The following is an 8,689-nucleotide window of genomic DNA, read 5'->3' on the forward strand; positions in this document are numbered from 1 at the left end:
ACAATTCCCATGATGCATACAAGGTGTTTGAAGAAATTAGGTGTCTGATGAATATTATTTTTAAAGCTTTTTTACAGCGCTTTGTCAAATAAGCGCTGTAAAATGTCTTTTTTACTTATTTTCAAAAGAGTCGTTTACATCGCTTTGTGTGAAAAGCGCTGTAAAAGGTATAAAACACTCATTATTTTATTTTTAAAAGGATCGTTTACAACGGTTTTTTAGATAAGCGCTGTAAAATGTCTCTTTATTTTATTTTTGTGTTTGGTTTATTTGGGTTGGGATGACATTAAAAACATTTTTATCATTGTTTATTGGATTAAAAATATTGTTATCATTGTCTTTATCACAATACTTTAGGAGATGATGAATTATTAGAAATGAGCACTTCTGAAGAATCTATATATATATGCACTGAGCAAAAGAGAATCTCTCTATTCAGTTCAGTTCAGTTCATGTAAATTACTAATTTATATTCAGTTCAATTCATGTAAATCAAGCTAAATATAAAACACTCATTGTTACATGAACTTGGTATAAAACACTCAAATCAAGCTAAATATAAGCAGAAAATAAATTAATCAGAAAATAAATTAATCAGAACTTAGTATAAAACACTCAATTCAGATTACATGCATATTTACAATAACACAGTTCAGATTACATGCATAGCTTATATAAAACAATTAAAAATATACATTAAGATGCCCTTCTTCTTTTCCTGGTGACATTCACATTTGTTTGTCCATTTACAATACGAAACGATGGATTAATCCAAATTCCCTCATCATGATCATCTCTAAGATATAAACCATCATCAGTTGAATCAATTTCATGTGGTTGTTGTGATGTTGCAAATAAAAGATCATTACCAACATCTTCATCATTATTGTTATCATCACTTATTTTATTGGTCGATAGGACAACAGACCATTTATCATTAGAAGGATCAGTGACATAAAACACTTGTTGAGCTTGCGACGCTAAAATAAAAGGCTCGTCTTTGTATCCCACCCTATTAAAATCGACAAGCAAGAATCCTGACTCATCAATCCGAACGCCATTATTATTATCGACCCACTTGCAACCAAATATGGGAACACGAAACATTGTGTAGTCTAACTCCCATATGCGCTCGATAACCCCAAAATATGATAGATTTGCATATATTGGGTTTTTGTCTTTTGCACTTGAGACATGCATCGCTTCAGCTACGAGAGTGACTCCACTATTTTGCATAGTGGTCTGATCATCTTGTTCTTTGGTATAAAATGTGTAGCCGTTAATAACATAACCAGTGTAAGAAAAGACATGTAAGCTCGGACCATTTGCTAGCCACCTCAATCTATTTGAAATTGATCCGGGGTCTATATCAAATTTTGACATTATGTGATTTTTTAACCATGTTACAAAACTTCGATTGTGCTCTCGAGTTATCCAATTTTGATTCCTATTCATGTTCAAACGAGATAACTGATCAATGTGTATTGTAACATACGGTTGAACCTCATCATCATTGTGCAGAACATACAATTGTGCCTGCTCCCATTCTGTCCTTGATATAGTCAGTAGTCTCCTTCCAGTTATCCCTTCTCCTGATAGTCTTCCCGAATGACGAGACATGGGAAGCCCTATGGATTCAACATTGGACAGATATTCAGTACAAAATTCAGCAGCCTCTTCAACAATGTATCGTTCAGCAATACAACCTTCTGGTCGACTTCTACTTTTTACGTACCCTTTTAATATTTTCATATATCGTTCTATCGGATACATCCATCTCATATAAGCTGGCCCACAAAGTTGTGTCTCCTTAACCAGATGAACAGTAAGGTGAACCATTATATCAAAAAACGATGGTGGGAAATACATTTCAAGCTCACACAAAGTAACAACAATTTCCCTCTGCAATGTCGGTAATTTCTGAGGGTCGATCACTTTACTACAAATTTCCCTGAAGAAGAAACATAATCTAGTTAAGGCTAGTCGAACTTTTTCAGGTAAAATGGAACGTATACCTATTGGTAGCAAATGCTCCATTATAATATGACAATCATGGGTCTTCAAACCTTTTAACTTGAGGTCTTTCATACAAACCAAATTTTTAATGTTCGAAGAGTATCCTTCTGGAACTTTAACTTCGTGTAGAAATTTACATAAAACAATTTTTTCCTTTCTAGATAGAGTATGAGCGGCTGGAGGTAGATATGTGCGATTTCCTTTCTTTACTGGAGCCAGTTCATTTCTTATTCCCATATCGACCAAGTCCAATCTTGCATTGACGCCATCTTTAGACTTTCCTGGAACATTGAGTAACGTACCAATAACACTTTCAAATACATTTTTTTCAATATGCATCACATCGAGGAAATGTCTTACATACAATGACTTCCAATATGGCAATTCAAAGAAAATTGACTTTTTCTTCCACCCAGTTTTCACCAGCTCTCCCGCAAAAGGTTTGCCAAATTTATTGGTCAAACCTTGTACTTTTTCAAGTATTTGATATCCAGTCGGTGCTAAAGGAGCTTTACCTTCCTCTGATTTTCCATTGAATGCATTTCTCCACCCACGATACTGATGACTATAAGGTAAAAATCTACGATGTCCAAGAAACACATTCTTCTTACAATGTTTCAACCGCATCCAATTTGTACTCTCTTCACATATAGGACATGCACACTGACCTTTAATGCTATATCCTGATAAATTACCATATGCTGGAAAATCATTAATTGTGCCGAACAACATAGCCCTCAAATTGAAACACTTTTTCCTATACCCATCATAAACTTCCACACCTGTCTCCCACAGAATTTTTAAATCTTCAATTAAAGGAGTCAAGTATACGTCGATATCATTCCCCGGTTGTTTGGGTCCAGAAATTAACAGAGACAACATCATAAACTTACGCTTCATACATAACCATGGAGGTAGGTTATATATTACCAAAATCACAGGCCACGTGCTATGTGAGATGCTTTGAAGACCATGTGGATTCATTCCATCAGTAGAAAGTGCAAGTCTTAGATTTCTTGACTCTATCCCGAATTCAGGATACTCGTGATCAATTTTTGCCCATTGTGGGGAATCTGCAGGGTGTCGAAACATTCCATCTCTAATTCTTTCATCTGCATGCCATGTCAAGTGTTTTGAATCTTCTTCACTGCGATACATGCGCCTAAATCTTGGTATTATAGGAAAATACCACACGACTTTTGCTGGAGTAGATTCTTTCTTCTTATATCGAGAGACATTGCATTTCGGACACGCCTTAAGTAGTTCATATTCGTTTCGAAATAAAATGCAATCGTTAGGACACGCATGAATCCTTTCGTAACTCATTCCAATAGAACACAAAATCCGTTTAGCCTCGTAGGTTCGACTGGGAAGTTCATTATCATCTGGCAACATATCTTTTATGAGTGTTAATAATTCCGTAAAGCTTTTATCAGACCATCCATTACTCGCTTTTAAGTTGTACAACTTTAATATCGCTGACAGTCTTGTGAATTTAGTACAACCATTATATAATTCTTTCTCTGCATCACTCAACAAACTTTCAAACATTTTAGGACAATCTCGAAGATCTTCTTCAACTGCTTTTGCAATCTCATCAACTCGGTCCGGCTCATATGTATCTGTATCGAAATCAGTTGAAGCATATGTAGAACTATTCTCAAAATTAATGTTTCCTTTTTTTTTCTCACCATGTCTTATCCAACATGTGTAGCTTTGATCAATTCCATTACATACTAGATGTCCTTCTAATTCATCTTCTCTAACACGTTTTCCAAAACAACATTTTAAACAAGGACAAACTACTCTATTTGGATCTTTTGCATTCTTCACTGCAAACTCAACAAACTCCTTCACTCCAATTTCATACTCTTTTGACAATCGATTGGCTGAAATCCATTTCCTATCCATATTATACCACCTATATAAATGCAGTAACAAAAATAATAAGCTTTCAAAACATATCAACAAGTTTCAAAAAGAAACCAATATCAACTAACAATTTCAAAACAGAACAGATCATGTGGTATGAGTTTTTGACAATTTTTGACAATTTCAAAACAGAACAGATCATGTGGTATGAGTTTTTGACAATTTTTGACAATTTCAAAACATAACAGATCATGTGTAAAAAATACCTTAGACAACGTAGATGGCCGCACAGTACGTAGAGGATATTAGGGTTCCCAACGTATATAATTATTTGAAAGATGTAGAGGATATGAGGGTTTCCAACGTATATAATTATTTGAAAGATGTATTTTACAGCGCTTGTGAAAAAAGCGCTATAATAGGTAGTTAAATTCAATGAAAGCGCATGTGTTTTACAGCGCTTGTGAAAAAAGCGCTGTAATAGGTAGTTAAATTCAATGAAAGCGCATGTGTTTTACAGCGCTTGTGAAAAAAGCGCTGTAATAGGTAGTTAAATTCAATGAAAGCGCATGTGTTTTACAGCGCTTGTGAAAAAAGCGCTGTAATAGGTAGTTAAATTCAATGAAAGCGCATGTGTTTTACAGCGCTTGTGAAAAAAGCGCTGTAATAGGTAGTTAAATTCAATGAAAGCGCATGTGTTTTACAGCGCTTGTGAAAAAAGCGCTGTAACTGATTCGCGAAAGCGCTTCCGTTTACAGCGCTTTTTTGACAAGCGCTGTAAAAGCCTTATAACGTGATGCGCAAACGTTATATGACCTACTACAGCGCTTGTTTTACAGCGCTTTACATAAAAAGCGCTGTAATAGGTTCCGTTATTTTTAAAATATAATTACAACAGCGCTTGTGTTTAGAAAGCGCTGTAAAATGGGCGCTGTTAAATGTCATTTCTGACGTAGTGCGTAAATTCGTTTTAAATTTGTTTTTATTTATTTAAAGTAAATGATTTTTATTTAAAGTGAATGATTTTACAACGCTTGTAAAAAACACGGTCTAATAGGTCATTTAATTATTTGAAAGCGCAAGTCTTGCAAGTCTTTTACAGCGCTTGTAAAAATAGCGCTCTAATAGGTCATTTAATTATTTGAAAGCGCAAGTCTTGCAAGTCTTTTACAGCGCTTGTAAAAATAGCGCTCTAATAGGTCATTTAATTATTTGAAAGCGCAAGTCTTGCAAGTCTTTTACAGCGCTTGTAAAAATAGCGCTCTAATAGGTCATTTAATTATTTGAAAGCGCAAGTCTTGCAAGTCTTTTACAGCGCTTGTAAAAATAGCGCTCTAATAGGTCATTTAATTATTTGAAAGCGCAAGTCTTGCAAGTCTTTTACAGCGCTTGTAAAAATAGCGCTCTAATAGGTCATTTAATTATTTGAAAGCGCAAGTCTTGCAAGTCTTTTACAGCGCTTGTAAAAATAGCGCTCTAATAGGTCATTTAATTATTTGAAAGCGCAAGTCTTGCAAGTCTTTTACAGCGCTTGTAAAAATAGCGCTCTAATAGGTCATTTAATTATTTGAAAGCGCAAGTCTTGCAAGTCTTTTACAGCGCTTGTAAAAATAGCGCTCTAATAGGTCATTTAATTATTTGAAAGCGCAAGTCTTGCAAGTCTTTTACAGCGCTTGTAAAAATAGCGCTCTAATAGGTCATTTAATTATTTGAAAGCGCAAGTCTTGCAAGTCTTTTACAGCGCTTGTAAAAATAGCGCTCTAATAGGTCATTTAATTATTTGAAAGCGCAAGTCTTGCAAGTCTTTTACAGCGCTTGTAAAAATAGCGCTCTAATAGGTCATTTAATTATTTGAAAGCGCAAGTCTTGCAAGTCTTTTACAGCGCTTGTAAAAATAGCGCTCTAATAGGTCATTTAATTATTTGAAAGCGCAAGTCTTGCAAGTCTTTTACAGCGCTTGTAAAAATAGCGCTCTAATAGGTCATTTAATTATTTGAAAGCGCAAGTCTTGCAAGTCTTTTACAGCGCTTGTAAAAATAGCGCTCTAATAGGTCATTTAATTATTTGAAAGCGCAAGTCTTGCAAGTCTTTTACAGCGCTTGTAAAAATAGCGCTCTAATAGGTCATTTAATTATTTGAAAGCGCAAGTCTTGCAAGTCTTTTACAGCGCTTGTAAAAATAGCGCTCTAATAGGTCATTTAATTATTTGAAAGCGCAAGTCTTGCAAGTCTTTTACAGCGCTTGTAAAAATAGCGCTCTAATAGGTCATTTAATTATTTGAAAGCGCAAGTCTTGCAAGTCTTTTACAGCGCTTGTAAAAATAGCGCTCTAATAGGTCATTTAATTATTTGAAAGCGCAAGTCTTGCAAGTCTTTTACAGCGCTTGTAAAAATAGCGCTCTAATAGGTCATTTAATTATTTGAAAGCGCAAGTCTTGCAAGTCTTTTACAGCGCTTGTAAAAATAGCGCTCTAATAGGTCATTTAATTATTTGAAAGCGCAAGTCTTGCAAGTCTTTTACAGCGCTTGTAAAAATAGCGCTCTAATAGGTCATTTAATTATTTGAAAGCGCAAGTCTTGCAAGTCTTTTACAGCGCTTGTAAAAATAGCGCTCTAATAGGTCATTTAATTATTTGAAAGCGCAAGTCTTGCAAGTCTTTTACAGCGCTTGTAAAAATAGCGCTCTAATAGGTCATTTAATTATTTGAAAGCGCAAGTCTTGCAAGTCTTTTACAGCGCTTGTAAAAATAGCGCTCTAATAGGTCATTTAATTATTTGAAAGCGCAAGTCTTGCAAGTCTTTTACAGCGCTTGTAAAAATAGCGCTCTAATAGGTCATTTAATTATTTGAAAGCGCAAGTCTTGCAAGTCTTTTACAGCGCTTGTAAAAATAGCGCTCTAATAGGTCATTTAATTATTTGAAAGCGCAAGTCTTGCAAGTCTTTTACAGCGCTTGTAAAAATAGCGCTCTAATAGGTCATTTAATTATTTGAAAGCGCAAGTCTTGCAAGTCTTTTACAGCGCTTGTAAAAATAGCGCTCTAATAGGTCATTTAATTATTTGAAAGCGCAAGTCTTGCAAGTCTTTTACAGCGCTTGTAAAAATAGCGCTCTAATAGGTCATTTAATTATTTGAAAGCGCAAGTCTTGCAAGTCTTTTACAGCGCTTGTAAAAATAGCGCTCTAATAGGTCATTTAATTATTTGAAAGCGCAAGTCTTGCAAGTCTTTTACAGCGCTTGTAAAAATAGCGCTCTAATAGGTCATTTAATTATTTGAAAGCGCAAGTCTTGGCAGAAGTCTAATAACATTACATGGATCTCAATAAAGTGCCCTCGTCAAACAAATAACATCGACTGTGGGTACTACATATTGAGATTCATGAAGGAGATTGTTGAGAAGAATAAAACTATTATCCCAGAAACGGTACGGTATTTGCATTATATGATTTTCATATATAAATTATCTATATATTTGATACTAACTTAATATAATATGTTCAATTTTTATATTGCAGTACTTTGCCAATTCCAGTCCATCATATTCTGAGGAAGATCTGATGGAATTAAAGGAAGAATGGTGTCAGTACGTGCTTGACATGAAAATTATTTGATTTTCTGGGAAATAGCTTGCTGCTGGGCAAGGGATCTGAATATTATATGGTAGCTAGTGCATATAATGTATATTCTGTTAGTTATTATATGTAAATGATCATAGGACACAATATATGCATATAATGTATTATAGTTATTATTGCTGTAAATGATCATAGTTATTATATGCATATAATGGATCTGTAAGTTATTTTATAATGGATCTGAATGTAGATTAGGTTATATATATATATACGTATCTGAATGTAGGTAATTAGGTTGTAAATTAGGTTGTATATATGTATCTGAATGTAGTTACTTAGGTTGTAAATTACAGAGTTACATATATGTTAATAAAGTTACAGAGTTCTGATTTCTGTTATACTGATTGTGTGAACTGATTGTCTATAATATGTTCTGTTCTACTGATTGTCTATGATATGTTCTGTTCTACTGATTGTGAAGTCATTTTGGATCAAAATAATTTTGGATACAAAGATAAAAGACAGCGCTTTTTAAAAAAAATGCCATAAAAAGCTAAAAAGCGCTTTTCATTTCAAATAATTAATTTACAGCGTTTAAAAAAAAAAACACACAAATTTTTCAGTGCTTTTTTTAAAAAGTGCTGTAAAATGTTGTTCTAAAGCGCTTTAATGGTGCACCTTTTACAACGCTTTCGTAAGAAAGCGCTGTAAAATGTACAAGAAAAGCGCTGTAAAATGCAGACCCATAATATGAAATTATGGGTGGGCATTTTACAGCGCTTTTTTGAGAAAGCGCTGTAATATGCACACCCATATATGAAATTATGGGTGGGCATTTTACAGCGCTTTTTTGAGAAAGCGCTGTAATATGCACACCCATATATGAAATTATGGGTGGGCATATTACAGCGCTTGTTTGAGAAAGCGCTGTAATATGCACACCCATAACTCATATAATGGGGTGCATATTACAGCGCTTTTTGTGAAGAAGCGCTGTAAAATGTGCATAACAAGCGCGCGTTGTATTTACATGTTTTATAGCGCTTTTTTAAAAGCGCTGTTGTATCATTTACAGCGCTCGTTTCCACAGCGCTTATTTTTTTGAAAAAGCGCTGTAAATGGCTTAAAAAATGCGCTGTAAAATGCGTTTTTTCGCGTAGTGACTTCAACAATAATACTTTTTTTACTTTACTCACATTCCACATTCTTGGGATTAGTTTCCCCTCCA

The 8,689-nt window shown here is 34.4% G+C and overlaps 1 non-coding gene across 1 annotated transcript; it reads left to right on the top strand.

The window, feature by feature from the left end:
- The first annotated feature begins 8,217 nt into the window (after nucleotides 1-8,217).
- LOC113784348 (small nucleolar RNA SNORA69) lies at nucleotides 8,218-8,347 on the top strand. The gene has a single exon (XR_003470376.1). It is a non-coding gene; the product is annotated as a small nucleolar RNA SNORA69 (small nucleolar RNA).
- The last annotated feature ends 342 nt before the right edge of the window (nucleotides 8,348-8,689 follow it).

The sequence above is a fragment of the Cicer arietinum genome, chromosome 7 (genome assembly GCF_000331145.2).
Source record: "Cicer arietinum cultivar CDC Frontier isolate Library 1 chromosome 7, Cicar.CDCFrontier_v2.0, whole genome shotgun sequence".
In the NCBI taxonomy this organism is placed as follows: domain Eukaryota; kingdom Viridiplantae; phylum Streptophyta; class Magnoliopsida; order Fabales; family Fabaceae; genus Cicer; species Cicer arietinum.